The sequence below is a fragment of the Pristiophorus japonicus genome, chromosome 8 (assembly GCF_044704955.1).
Source record: "Pristiophorus japonicus isolate sPriJap1 chromosome 8, sPriJap1.hap1, whole genome shotgun sequence".
Taxonomy (NCBI): Eukaryota; Metazoa; Chordata; class Chondrichthyes; family Pristiophoridae; genus Pristiophorus; species Pristiophorus japonicus.
Window position 1 is genome coordinate 54,405,617 of NC_091984.1, and position 15,105 is coordinate 54,420,721.

At 42.7% G+C, this 15,105-nt stretch overlaps 1 protein-coding gene across 1 annotated transcript in view; it reads left to right on the forward strand.

Moving 5' to 3' along the window:
- Positions 1–5,615: 5,615 nt before the first annotated feature.
- LOC139268527 (dual specificity testis-specific protein kinase 2-like) overlaps positions 5,616–15,105 on the forward strand; it is a 117,320-nt gene continuing 107,830 nt past the window's right edge. Inside the window, exon 1 of the mRNA XM_070886799.1 lies at positions 5,616–5,760. The gene's annotated coding sequence lies outside the window, so the exon portion shown is untranslated. The remainder of the gene's footprint in view (positions 5,761–15,105) is intronic.

Consider the following 15,105-nt stretch of genomic DNA (forward strand, 5'->3'; position numbering starts at 1 on the left):
AGATGAAATGTCTATATAGGCAGACTGCCTTCTGTGGGGCAATCGAGTAGTGGTCCCCAAGAAGGGCAGAGACATCTTCATCAATGACCTCCACAGTACCCACCCAGGCATCGTAATGATGAAAGCGATAGCCAGATCCCACGTATGGTGGCCCGGTATCGATGCGGACTTAAGAGTCCTGCATTCACAGATGTAATACATGCTCGCAGTTAAGCAATGTACCCAGGGAGGCACCGCTAAGTTTATGGTCTTGGTCCTCCAAACCATGGTCTAGGGTACACGTCGACTATACAGGCCCATTCTTGGGTAAAATGTTCCTTGTGATTGTTCACGCATATTCCAAGTGGATTGAATGTGAGATAATGTCGGCTAGCACGTCCGCTGCTTATACTGAAAGCCTGCGGGCCATGTTTGCCACTCACGGCTTATCCGATGTCCTGGTGAGCGACAATGGACCATGTTTTACCAGTGCTGAGTTCAAAGAATTCATGACCCGCAACGGGATCAAACATGTCACATCTGCCCCATTTAAACCAGTGTCCAATGGTCAGGCAGAGTGCAAACCATCAAGCAAGGCTTGAAGAGAGTAACTGAAGGCTCACTGCAAACTCACCTATTCCGAGTCCAGCTTAGTTACCGCACAAGACCCCACTCACTCACTGGGATCCCACCTGCTGAACTGCTCATGAAAAGTGTACTTAAGACAAGGCTCTCGTTAGTTCACCCTGATCTACATGAACAGATACAGAGCAGGCGGCTTCAACAACGTGCTTACCATGATAGCGCAAATGTGTCACGCGAGATTGAAATCAATTATCCTGTATTTGTATTAAATTATGGACAAGGTCCCAAGTGGCTTCCCGGCACTGTCGTGGCCAAAGAGGGGAGCAGGATGTTTCGGGTCAAACTTTCAAATGGACTCATTCATCGAAAACACTTGGACCAAATCAAACTTAGATTCACAGACTATCCTGAGCAATCCACTTTGGACCCGACCTTTTTTGATCCCCCAACATACACATTAGTGGCAACCGGCACTACGATTGATCATGAAGCCGAACCCATCATCCACAGCAGCCCAGCAGTGCCCAACACAGCAGGCAGCCCAGCAAGGCCAGCTGCACAGCAGCCCAGCGAAGGCCTAACAAATGATTCAACAATACCAGCTTTCATACCGAGACGATCAACCAGGACAAGAAGGGCACCAGATCGACTCACATTGTAAATAGTTACACTATAGACTTTGGGGGGGAGTGTTGTTACATATGTAAACTTGTATTTATTATGTACAGCCACCAGAGGGTTCATCCCCTGGCGTCCCAAGGAATCCCATAATCCCTTGGGAGCACAGGTATTTAAGGAGGCTTTACAGGTTGGAGAGGCACTCTGGAGACCTGCAATAAAAGACTGAGGTCGCACTTCACTTTGAGCTCACAGTGTTCAGTCTGACTCTTTCTCCATACACAACATCTCTGTAATCTCCTCCAGCTCCACAACCGCGCCCACCCCCCCCCGCCCCCGAGATATCTGCGCTCCTCAAATTCTGCCCTTATGAGCATCCCTAATTATAATTGCTCAACCTTTTATGGCTGTGCCTTCAGCTGCCTAGGTCCTAAGCTCTGGAACACCTTCCCTAAACCTCTCCACCTCTCTAAATCTCTTTCCTCCTTTAAGATGCTTCATAAAACCTACCTTTTTGACCAAGCTTTTGGTCATCTGCCCTAATTTCTTATGTGGCTTGGTGTTAATTTTTTTCTTATAACATTGCTGTAACGCGCCTTGGGACGTTTTACTATGTTAAAGGCGCTATATTAATAGAAGTTGTTGTTGTTGTTGCTGATACCCGAGACAACGAAAGAGACCAACAGATAGAAGCAAATGTCTTTCCTCATTCTAATTTGATATCTTTAAAAATTAGTGAGGGGGCATTGGCAATGGGGTAGGGAATAAGATTGGGGAACACAGTTTCCTTGCAATCTCTGCTGGAAAAGTAACCTGCAGCTGTCAATTCCTCCTTCCCCACTGCCCACCAACACCCATCTAAAAGAAATACAAATGAGAGAGAAGCAGAAGAGGATGGAGAGAAAAAAAGTTAGGGAGACAGAAATAGAAGAGAGAAAGAGAGACAGAAGCAGAAGAAAAAAAGACAAAACAGCAAATGAAGGCGAAACAATTAGAGAGGACCATATTTTCTGACACGCAATGTGCAATGTCACAGGAGATCCACTAGTATTATTAAAAATGTTTTATAGGGCATAGCTGCCTGCCCACAAATCTTACTTTTTGCAATCACTAATTTTGGTCAAGCTTTTTTGTCAATGTCATCCATTCAATTGTACTATTTCAATTGTCACAATGTAATTGTAGACTCTAGCTACTAGATGACTCTGTGGAACAAGGTTCTGACGTCTCTCTCCCAAGTCGATTGCCATCTTGTATATAAAATTTCTTATATTCAGCAACTGACAGTTGCAATATGTAAATGTGGATTCTACATAATGTAATGGGGATATGTCAAAAATGATATAATCTGTAAATGTACATGAAATATGATATATTAGCATGGATAGAGGATTGGTTAACTAACAGAAAACAGAGAGTCGGGATAAATGGGTCATTTTCCGGTTGGCAAACAGGTGCCGCAGGGATCGTGCTGGGTTCTCAACTATTTACAATCAATATTAATGACTTGGATGAAGGAACTGAGTGTAATGTCGCCAAGTTTGCTGATGATACAAAGATGGGTAGGAAAGCAAATTGTGAGGAGGACACAACAAATCTGCAAAGGGATATAGACAGGCTAAGTGAGTGGGCACAAATTTGGCAGATGGAGTATAATGTGGGAAAATGTGTGAGGTTATCCACTTTGGCAGAAATAATAGAAAAGCAAATTATAATTTAAATGGAGAAAAATTGCAAAGTGCTGCAGTACAGGGAGACCTGGGGATCCTTGTGCATGAAACACGAAAAGTTAGTATGAAGGTACAGCAAGTAATCAGGAAGGCAAATTGAATGTTGGCCTTTATTGCAAGGGGGATGGAGTATAAAAGCAGATAAGTCCTGCTACGACTGTACAGGGTACTGGTGAGGCCACACCTGGAGTACTGCGTACAGTTTTGGTCTCCATATTTAAGGAAGGATATACTTGCATTGGAGGCCGTTCACAGAAGGATCACTAGGTTGATAGGTTGAGTAAGTTGGGCCTATACACATTGGAGTTCAGAAGAATGAGAGGTGATCTTATTAGAACTTATAAGATAATGAGGGGGGTCAATAAGGTGGATGCAGAGAAGATATTTCCACTCATAGGCGAAACTAAAACTAGAGGACATAGTCTTAGAATAAGGGGCTGCCCATTTAAAACTGAGATGAGGAGAAATTTCTTCTTTCAGAGGGTTGTAAATCTATGGAATTTCTGCCCCAGAGAGCTGTGGAGGCTGGGTCATTGAATATATTTAAGGCGGAGATAGTCAGATTTTTGAGCGATAAGGGATTAAAGGGTTATGGGGAGCGGGCAGAGACATGGAGCTAAGTCCATGATCAGATCAGCCATGATCTTATTAAATGGTGGAGCAGGCTCAAGAGGCCAAATGGCCTTCTCCTGCTCCTATTTCTTATGTTCTTAAATCTTGATGAGAAGTATGTATAACAAAATATGTTTCAATCTGCACCCTACCTTCGACTCCAAAAAATGAATGAAAAAATAACTTGCATTGATATAGCAAAGGCCATCCCAAATTGCTTTCCACCGAATGGATTATTTTTGAAATGCCGCTATGTATGTGTACGCCTGTGTAAAGGCCCGATGATCCCAGGGATGCAGGTGGTTCGGAAGCACTCCTGGGATTGCGTGGGCCAAGTCCTCCACTGAGAAAGGAGGATTCCATTGCTGTCATTTCCGAATTGAATCCTCTAATGACAAGGAATGGAATCCCCAAATAATTACAGAATTTAGACAACTTTAATAAAAAATAAATGTTCCCATTTTTAAATTTAATTAAAAGTGCCTTCAATACATAGAATACAATAAAAAATTAAATTTTTGAAAAGTATTTTTAAAGATTTTAACCCTGGCCAAAATTTGCATAAAGTAATTTTAAATGTTTGTGCATTTAAGATTTATATTAACCCTTACGCTGGTGAAAGCAAACACTACGCATGCTTTTCTCAGCCGTAAGAGTTTTGTGGACATTTGCGTCAGAGAAAGCGATTTTACGCTTGGTTCAGTAGATCTGTTAAGGCATACCTTGGCAGATCGCAAGTTCTGGGTTATGCACATGCGCAACACATGCAGAATCCCGGAACTTGTGAGACCTTTCTGGGCCATTATCTGCTTTTGGTGGTATTGGTTGAGTTAGGAATGTTGGCCAGAATATTAGGAGAATGCTTAACATCTTCTTCCAATAATATCATGGGACATCTTTATGACCACCTAAGAAGATAGACAGGGCTTTGATTTAAGATTTCACCTGAAAGATGGTGCCTCCAACAATGCAACACAATAATGATCAACAGGAAGGCAAGGTATTGTATGGGTGCTGGTGCCTGTGGAATTGTATCCCACTGTCAGTTGCTGCTTTCAGACTGGAGTTAAAAGAAAGGACATTCCTAACATTTTCACAATATATTAACACTTCTGGCCCACAGCTGGGCCTTGGGGCCTAACGCCCAACAACAGCCCTCATTGCTCTAACAGTTCCCTCTCTGCAGGGCGCTGTGGAGCCCCGCTCCTTTCCTGCTCGTCACTTTATTTTACTGCCGCACGATTCCACCGAACTTGTTGGCTCGCGCAAGCTCTCAACTCTTACCGGTGGGCACCGGAGGGGCTGGAGTGCATCACCATTCCGGGGAATAAAATTCTGATTTAATTTATTAAGTTTCCTTTTAATTTTGGTTGTTACAATTTTTGGGGATTGTTCCCCTTTAAGAAGGGGAAACATGCTTCCCTCTAAATTGGTGATGACACAAGCCATTAACCAGTGCATAAGAAGACAATCCTGTTACTTGAAGGGGTTGCTCCTCAATTTTCAGTTGCACTTCAGTCCCATACTCTGATCTTTGATCAACCAGTGTGGGGGGTTGAACAGGCAAGTCAGAAGATCTCCTCGTAGGATTGCTCCGGGGCCTGGCGAAGGTAGCCATTACCAGGTCCAGGCAGCGGGCGGTCGTTTGGCCCGATTGCCTACCTCCCTTCTGCGGCTATGTTCGCGCCTGGGTGTCCCTGGAGATGGAGCACGCGGAGTCCATCGGCCCGCTTGAGGCCTTCCGTGACCGGTGGGCATCGGAGGGACTGAAGTGCATCATCACCACCAGGGAATAGAATTTAAGTTTCCTTTTAATTTTGATTATGTTAGGTTTTTTGTGTGCCCCTTTCGGAAGGGGGAACATGCCACTTAAATTTAAATTGGTGCTGGCACCAGCCATCAACCAGTGCAAGAAGAGTGAGGTCTTCTTGTTGCTCCATATATTGGGAGAAACGGGCGGGGCACGTGGTGTATATTGCCCCGCGTGGGGGCGTGGAGAAACGGGTGGGGCACATGGTGGAGAGTGCCCCGCTCACCTTCGCCCCCTCCGCTTGGGGGGAGAAGCGGTTGGGTCACGTGGTGTAGAGTGCCCCGCCCACCTTCGCTCCTCGCTTGCTGAGTGGCCGAGGGCCGCTGGTATTGGACTGTGCGGTGGGCGCGGGCAGAGAGAAGCAGTTGCGCAGCCCAGCGACAAAAGTACCCCCGGAAGGGCTGGGACACATAAAGAAACAGTAAGGTGAGAGCGAGTCAGGGGGGGTGGGGTCCCTGGGAGCCTCGATTAAAGGCCCTCCGTTTGGGCTGCTGGCGAAAAGGGTCCGTTTGTTTATTGCGCTGTGTCCGGTTCTCCTCCGGGAGTCAGTCCAGGGCCCGGGGGCCGAGCCGCACTCTCCAATCGGGTAACATAGGCAGCCGCAGTTCACACTCGAGGAGCCGGGGCCCGGGCGTCACTGGCTTCCTATTTACACTGGGATCAGGGAGGTGGTGGAGGCGGAGTTGCGGGTCAGGGGTGATTAAGCTTTCTGGTGTCTGAAGTGTGAATTGAGAGGCCCCGAGTGAGAGCCCATAGCCGCCTCCGCCGTTTGTGAATGTTTACATTTGTTGTGAATTTCAATATTTCAGCAACAAAAAAGGTGAATGTTTTTAAGTCCTACGTTACCGGGTGTAATGAAGGCAACTTCTGTTTAAATATCTAATGTTGGCATTTTTTTAAATTTAATTTTCCAATTTTCAAGAAGCTGTAGAGATTTTTTGGGTGGGCGAAGGTTGTATATTAGCAGATTGTCGATCACTTTGTCCCTCCGACCTTTGTTCTGGTAATTATATCACGTTATGTTTTGTGTCACTTGACAAGAAAAGTTGAAATTTTCAGCAACACCCGCATTCTATCTAGTCTAAAAGATGAGATGTAGGTGGCAGTAAGTTGATATGTGTTCAGTTGATATTTACGAGGTTTGCTTTTCTGCTGTGACCTCTGAACTGTGAGTGGAGTGCTGGCATCTGTGTCTGTCCCATTGTTGTAAACAGTAATTTTGCTGCCCAACAATGTGATAATTCTTGTAGCGAAATAAAGTGGCCTTCAAGTTTCAGAGATTGCACTTAGATTTCAGATAGTAAGATTTCAGATAATAAGATTAATAAAAAATAATTTGGACACTTTGACATGGGAAATTTTATTTCAATGTAGAATACCTTGTGACGCTGGAAATGAAGCATGATACTTTACTGTTGCAGAGTTCTAACTGAATTGAAAGGGTGCTGATCTTCATCATAGGCAGTTCCTTGAAATCGAGGAAGACTTGCTTCCACTCCAAAAGTGAGTTCTCAGGTGACTGAATAGTCCAATACGGGAATTACAGTCTCTGTCACAGGTGGAACAGATAGTCGTTGGAGGAAAGGGTGGATGGGAAGACTGGTTTGCTGCATGCTCCTTCCGCTGCCTGCGCTTGTTTTCTGCGTGCTCTCAGCGACGAGACTTGAGTTACTCAGTGCCCTCCCGGATGCTCTCCCTCCACTTGGGGAAGTCTTTGGCCAGGGATTCCCAGGTGTCTGTGCGGATGTTGCACTTTATCAAGGAGGCTTTGAGGGTGTTCTTGAAACATTTTCTCTGCCGACCTGGGGCTCGCTTGCCATGTAGGAGTTCCGAGTACAGCCTATGGCATCTTAAAGTGTGCAAAAATATTTTGAGTGGTATGTTAATTGTCATCTGAACCCCATTAAACACTCTGCTACCCATAATAATCCATTATATTTTACCTGTGTTGTGTAATGATTGGTTAAACTGCATAGCCAGCAGTGTTTGCAGAGAATGTTATTGTTGCCTCTGTAGTAACGCAATGCATAATAACAATATAAAGCAAAAGTTAATGTCTGTCCCAAACTGTGTGTCTCATTGACAGTTTTAAGATTGCTTTTATTTAAAAACCCCTCTAGTGATGCTGTTTGTATATCCTGTGGCTACAATTAAAAGTTGGTTAGCTAATGTAAATTATTGACCATTTGAAAATTCAACAGGTCCCAGTATAGGAATATATTTCAGAAGTATTTTTTGTGCGCTGTGCTGGATTCAAGGTGAAGCTGTTGCTCTGGAGCTTTCACAAAAACTGAGGGTTTTGCTGTTTTGACAATTTAGTCTTGGTAACGGGCTGAATAATATTCACACAATTATTTCCTTACTGCAGTTTGTCTTTGCGTAGATTACAAAGACATCCATAAACTTGGAAGAAAAGAATAGGGTCAGCCATGGTGCGATGATAACTGATTTAAGCTCAAAAGTCACAAATGTGTTGTGGTCAGCCTTGCGAGTGGAGCTATTTGTTGTATCTTGCTACTGATAACAGTGTTGTTTTCACCGCATTTTGACAAGTTCTCTTTTTATTTAATCAATTAACCATTGTGTAGATTTATTTCCCAGAGCATTGATGCAGTATCCTATATTTGGAGTACATCTTTTGTCCACTGCTTCAATATGGCACAGCAAAGAAACAATTATTTTTGACAGTTGCATATAATATTTTGGGAAGTGGTTTAAATGCCATCTACAAGTGACGTTTATTTCTCCTAGTGTTGCTGCCATTCTTGAATTCAGTTACTTAGATTTGAATAATGTTAAATTGGGTGGCAGCTTTAGAAGGCCTTCCCCAAATGGATATTCATCATGTGTGAACCTTGTCAAAGTATTGCCAAGTATCACAGCAATCCTTATAAAAGAATTACAGATGTATTTTCAGGAGGATAACCTCTGAATTATTTTCCCTTATACTTTTGTTATCTATCCTGTCTTCTCAGCAATGAGGAACTTCAGTTATGTGGAGTGACTGGACAAGCTGGGATTTTTCTCCTGTAGAGCATAGACGATTAAGGGGAAATTTAATGAGCTGCTCACAATTAAGAGGGTTACAATAAAAGTGAATAAGGAGAATCTGTTTCTACTGGTTGATGGGTCATTTGCCAGAGGACACAGATTTATGATCATTGGCAAAAGAACCAGAGACTTTTATGCAACAAGTTATGATTTGAAATATACTGCCTGAAAGGGTGGTGGAAGCAGATTCAATAGTAACTTTAGAAAGGGAATTGGACATGCATTTGAAAAGGAAAACAATTGCAGGGCTGTGGGGGTGGGACTAATTTGGATAGCTCTTTCAAGGAGCCTGCACAGGTATGATGGGCTAAGTGACCTCCTTCTGCGCTGTATGATTCTTCTCTTTCTCCCCACGCTCCCCCCTAAAACCCCAGAAGAAGGTATGTGGAATGCTGTTGGAGTATCCCTGGAAGATACCCAGCTGAGAATGACTTGACATAGCAGGAATTGAACTTTGGACTTTTTTGGCCTTTATCCATACCATGCAGTGCATTTAATCACAACGATCAGTGGACTACACCATTAAAACAAGTCGACACGATGAATCATTGCTAGAAACTATTTATGTTGCATTCATGGCATTCCATAACCATTGATTATTACGCAGAATTACATCGAATATACAGCACAGAAACACGCCATTCAGCCCAACCAGTCCATGCTGGCGTTTATGCTCAACTCTAGTCTCCCATCCTTTCTCATCTAACTCTGTCAGCATAACCCTCTTATTCCCTTCTCCCTCATAGGCTTATACAGCTTCCCCTTAATTGCATCTGTACTATTTGTTTCAACTATTCTGACCGAGAGTTCCAAATTCTCACCACTCTCTGGGTAAAGAAATTTCTTCTGAATTCCATATTTGACTTCTTGGTGACTATCTTATAATGGCCTCTAGTTTTGCTCTTTCCCACAAGTTGAAACACTTTGTCTAGTCTTTCATAATTTTAAAGACCTTTTTATTGGGTCACCCCTCAACCTTCTCCAAGAGAAGAGACCTCCAGCCTGTTCATCGTTTCCTGATAGCTATAACATCACAGTTCTGGTATCCTCCTTGTAATTTTTTGCACCCTTTCCAGTGCCTTTTAATGATATGGCAAACAGAACTGTACACAGTATGTTGGGGTATGCAGCCAGAGAAGCTGTAGCAAGGAGAGATGCATAATGAGTTTGGTGGTGTTTGTTGCTGCAGTCACAAAGATTAGAATAAATTGTGCTGGAGTATCCTACAGCTTAATGCACGCTCCAGCTAATGTTTCAACATGTGATTAGCTCTGCATTTGAACTTTACAAGGGACAAAGTTTCAAGCATTAATACTATTGCACAATTGGAGAAGCAGTACGTGAAGCTCTGCTGCTGGCAATTCTTTGCAGATCTTTTTGGACTGAATGTCAAGCTGGTGTAGTCCTTATTTTTGGAAGCACTAAGCACCTTTACAACAATGATCCAATTGTATCCTTGTAGATATTTGATTGCCCAGCTGTGTATGCCTAATGATTAGAACGTCTACTGGCTTAGCACTATACAGGAGCAAGGGATGTCCTATCCACTCTAGCATAGAACCCCTGTCTTTTTGCAGCTCCTTGCCCATCTTTTCCCTGTTGCCCCCCCCCCCCCCTCCCCCAAACCCTCTGCAAACTCATCTCATCCAAGTAACTCACTTCTTGCTCACTGATCCTCCAAATTCATCTCTTCACCACTCAAATCCCTTTCACCGGCCCACATGCTGACTGACATCGGCAACAGTTTGTTTTTCTTGGGTGTTGTCCCTCTTCACAAAACCCATTCTCGACGCATGTGTCCTCTGCAACTATTGCCCCATCCTCCACTTTCCTTTCTTCTCTTTGGGTCTTTGATGGTATTGTTGCTTTCTAGCTCTGCCCCTTCCAAAATGAATTGTTCAAATTCCTTTAGTCTGTCTTCTGGTGTTCTCTCCTCCCACATTATTGCCTCCAGGGATCTCTCCTTGTTTCCCTCTTCCTTATCTCCAGGCAGCATAATTTGCAGCCAGGCCTTTCACATGTTTGCTGATAATACCTGGTCCAGCTTGTCAGACATGTTCTGGATGTCAGACCTTCCTCCAGCTTAACATTGGAAAGACCAAAGCCATCATTTGGGCTGCACCACAAACTCTGCTCCATTGTCACTGATACTTTCCTGCCCATTTGTACCAGGCCGTTTGCAATCTTGGTGTCCTGCTTGATCCTGAGCTGAGTTTTAAATCCCACGACTTATTTCTATCTCTGCATATTTCCTGCCTCTGCCCCATTTCAGCTAGTCCACTGCTGAAACCCTTATATCTGTCTTTATTATCTCCAGTCGCAATTACTCCCAACATTCTCCTTGCTAGGGGCCTGCCATTCTCCACCATCTAAACTCAATCTGTGCCTCCTGATCTGTTTTCCCATCCTCCTGACTTTACTGGCTCCCTTTTCCTCAACTCATTATAATTAAAATTATTATTTTTCTCATTTTATAAATTCTTTAGTAGTTTTGCTCCACCCAATTTCCTCCAGGCCTATATCATCTCTTGAACACCATGTTCCTCTGATTTCAGCCTTGTCTGTCTTAGTTTAGTTGTAGTCTTCTAACTTCTGAGTCACAATGTTGTGGGTTCAAGCATCACTCCAGAGACTTGTGTGTAATCTAGACTAACACTTCAGTGCTGCACTGTCTGATGTGCTGGCTTTTGGATAAGGTGTTTAATCAAGGCCCTGTCTGCCCCCTCTGATTCCATGACACTATTTGAAGAAGTGCAGGAGAATTCTGGCTAATATTTATTCTTCAACCAGCACCATCAAACTAGATTACTTGGTCATGTATCTGATTGCTGTTTGTGAGACCGTTCTATGTGCAAATTGACTGCTGCATTTGTGTACATTAGCGAGGACACTTCAAGATTGCCTAGGAACATAAGGACAAGAGTAGGCCATACAACGCCTTGAGAACCTGTTTGCCACACTATTAAATTATAGCTGATTTTATACCTAAACTCCATTTACCCACTTTTTTCCATATCACTTGATTCCTTTTCAATCTTAAAAATTTCAGTTGATTCAGCATCCACATTGAGAGTGTTCCAGATTTCTACTACCCTTTCTAATTTTAAGATTGAGGGGCAAAGAGAGCCACTTTGAACTTGGGGTTGTGGGAAGAAGAATTTGTGAATTTGAGGATGGAAAAGGGCAGAAAAGTGCCAATACAATTGGGCTGTATTTTAAAATGTAAATTTTAATTTAAAAAAAATTGCTTTTAAAGATATTCCTTGATATATTTAAGAGTGGTAACTTAATGCAATTTGATTAATACAGCTGAAAATAGGTTTAATCACAAAATAAGCATTTTAACTGTCAGTCCACTACCTGTGAGTAACCTGGTTTATAAATTACTGAAAGATTTTTTTAAACTGGTACATAACAATTGGAATCATAGAATAGTTACAGCACAGCAGGAGGCCATTGAGCCCATGTTGGCTCTCTGCAAGAGCACTTCAGTTAGTCCCAATTCCCTGCCTTTTCTCCAATAGAATCATAGAATAGTTAAATAAATGTTGCAATGGAATTTAAACCCTTGGGGATCAGAGGTGGGAGAGTCAGATCAAAGTCAATCATAATGAATTATTCTCTGATCCCTTCAATGCTGAAAATAAATGCTTGCTGTTCAGTTCTATCCATGTCAGTCTGCAGTGATTAAATTATTGCTTGTCTTTTAGGTGGGGCATTAACTACTTTGCAGAGGGAGTTTTTGTTTTGTTACTTTTCATGATCACTAAGTGACTGAAGGTGAGAAACCAATTTGATATAAGTATGCTTCCTTCAAGAGCTCCCCTGTCAGTGGTGTGATAAGATACTGAACATATTTTTGTCACAATCTGATATTTATACGAAGGAAGTTATACATCCAGTCTGCAGCTTACAGATATGGTATCAAGAGGCAGCTTCACAGTGAGACCAAGAAACTTTAGCCTACCAAACACTGAAATATTCTTGATGTGTTGTGCCTTGGGATGCTTTTCTATGTTAAAGGTGGTACAGATGCAGCACCTAAAATCTGGAATCCTTAGAATCGAGGCGGTTCCGGATTCCGGGCTTTCGATTTGGTTTCTGACGTCACTAATCCGGAAGCACCCGGGCCCAGGTTCAGGTATTTCTGGATTTTGGAAAGGTGTGGGGAGGGGCGTGGATTCCCGCCGAGAGGATGTCGTCGGGCCAGTGAGGAGGCCCCGAACTAAGGGCAGTGGCGGTGAGGCTCGAGGTTAGCAGGGTCGTCTGTTCTGGATTCTGGAACATTTTACGGATTCCGGATGACCCTGCCACCGATCGTCCCGGATTCCTGATTCTCAATGCTGCACCTGTATATAAATACAAGTTGTTTTTGTATTCTTTGCATTTTTGAGCCAGTATGAACAGTAGTATGTTTATGCTGGGGGTGGCGGGGGACTGTTTATGCTGGGCGGGGGGGTGAGAAACTCGTGTGGTGTCATGCGAGTCCTAAGTTTTCCAATTCACATTCATATGAATGACTTTATATTTGACAATAGAAATGTTAAATCAAAATTAGCTTCAGTTATGCTATGTTTAGAATAAACTGAGATCAGCTGATATGAAACAATTTTGGGGCTTTTGTTGACAACAGAAAATTAATGTATCTGCCTGAACCTAAAATAAAGGGCTTTTGTTAGATCCCATTTGCTGCATCCAGAGGTAGGATGATATTTTAGTTCAGATTTTTATAATTCATTGCGAAAACATGTTCTGTTTTAAGTCAAAATAAACTTCTAGATTTGGTGTACCTGCTGAAGAGAGTTTCGAGACATGTTGAGGTGAGACAGGCAAAAGTAAATCAAGAGTTTTGAAATGCCCCCTGTGGATCACATTCTGGTTAAGTAAACAACTTCTCAATACTGTTGAGGTGCAATGCTGGAGCAGCAATGCACGGTGACACCAAGTGGGCAGATAAAAATCGTTCTCAATTAGAGATGTACTTGTGGATAGCAGGTGAAACGGTTGGTATAAGCCTGATTGTGTGACTAGCTCCATTACATTTTCTTTTGTGGGGGACAGTAAATGGGGGGGAATAGCAATGCCGTAAGGTCTCATTGGGCTGTATTTCAGCATAGTTCAGCACTATGGGGATAAACATGACAAATTCAAAAATGATTAGGTGAAAATTGGAGAATGAACATAAATAGGAGAAGGTCATTTGGCCCCTCGAGCATGTTCCGCCATTTAATAAGGTCATGGCTGATCTGATCATGGACTTAGCTCCACTTCCCTCCTCGTTCCCCATAACCCTTTATTCCCTTATCGCTCAAAAATCTGTGTATCCACCTTAAATATATTCAGTGACCCAGCCTCCACAGCTCTCTGGGGCAGAGAATTCTCTAGATTTACAACCCTCAGAAGAAATTCCTCCTCATCTCCGTTTTAAATGGGCGGCCCCTTATTCTGAGACTATGCCCCTTAGTTTTAGTTTTCCCCCATGAGTGGAAATATCCTATCTGCATCCACCTTGTCGAGCCCCCTCATTATCTTATGTTTCAATAAGATTATTCTCATTCTTCTGAACTCCAATAAATATAGGCCCAACCGATCTTCATAAGTCAACCCCCTCATCTCCGGAATCAACCGAGTGAACCTTCCCTGAGCAGCCTCCAATGCAAGTATATTCTCCCTTAAATATGGAGAACAAAACTGTACACAGTACTCTAGGTGTAGCCTCACCAATATCTTGCACAGTTGTAGCAGGACTTCTCTGCTTTTATACTCTATCCCCCTTGCAATAAAGGCAACATTCCATTTGCCTTCCTGATTACTTGCTGCACCTGCATACTAACTTTGTGTTTCATGCACAAGGATCCCCAGGTCCCTCTAATGCAGCACTTGGCAATTTTTCTCCATTTAAATTATAATTTGCTTTTCTATTTTTTTTTTCTGCCAAAGTGGATGACCTCACATTTTCCCACATACTCCATCTGCCAAATTTTTGCCCACTCACCTTAGCCTGTCTATATCCCTTTGCAGATTTTTTGTGTCCTCCTCACTATTTGCTTTCCCACCCATCTTTGTATCATCAACAAACTTGGCTACATTGCACTCTGTCCCTTCATCCAAGTCATTAATAACTGCAGATAGGTTACTGGAGTATGCTAATTGTTTTCTTGCATTAAAATTATATTGTGCTGGTGTGCAAGTATTAGCTGTTCAATTACACGTACAGTGAAACTAAAACTATCTTCTGCAGGAAACCAAACCATCCGATGAGCAATTCATTTCTGTTGCCGTTCACTACATTCAGCTCTATTTCAGTCTTTTTGACTTGTCACAGAAAATGCAGAGATAAGAGTGAGCAGCTGACAAGAGGCAAATATCCTGGCAATAGTCCTGTATTATAATAGGAGGCACAATTCTAAAACTGTTAATGCAGTACGTTTTGCTGCTGTGCCCAAACTAGATACTTGGCTTAAATAAAACACTTTTGTCATACTTTTTTGTTATAAAATGGTACAACTTTTGGTTTCAACTTGTATTTTCAGCTTTCAAACGACATGTTTCTTTTATCGAACTAATTTTCTGCAGGTTTAAGATGAGTGTTCTGAAATCGTATTCATGATTAATGGTTTCCCTGTGCCATGACCTGAAAGATGCATAACCTGTGTTAAAAGGCCTTCCCGTAGTGAATATTTCATTGCTGAAATTTGGTCTAGTCACAATTTCTCTGCT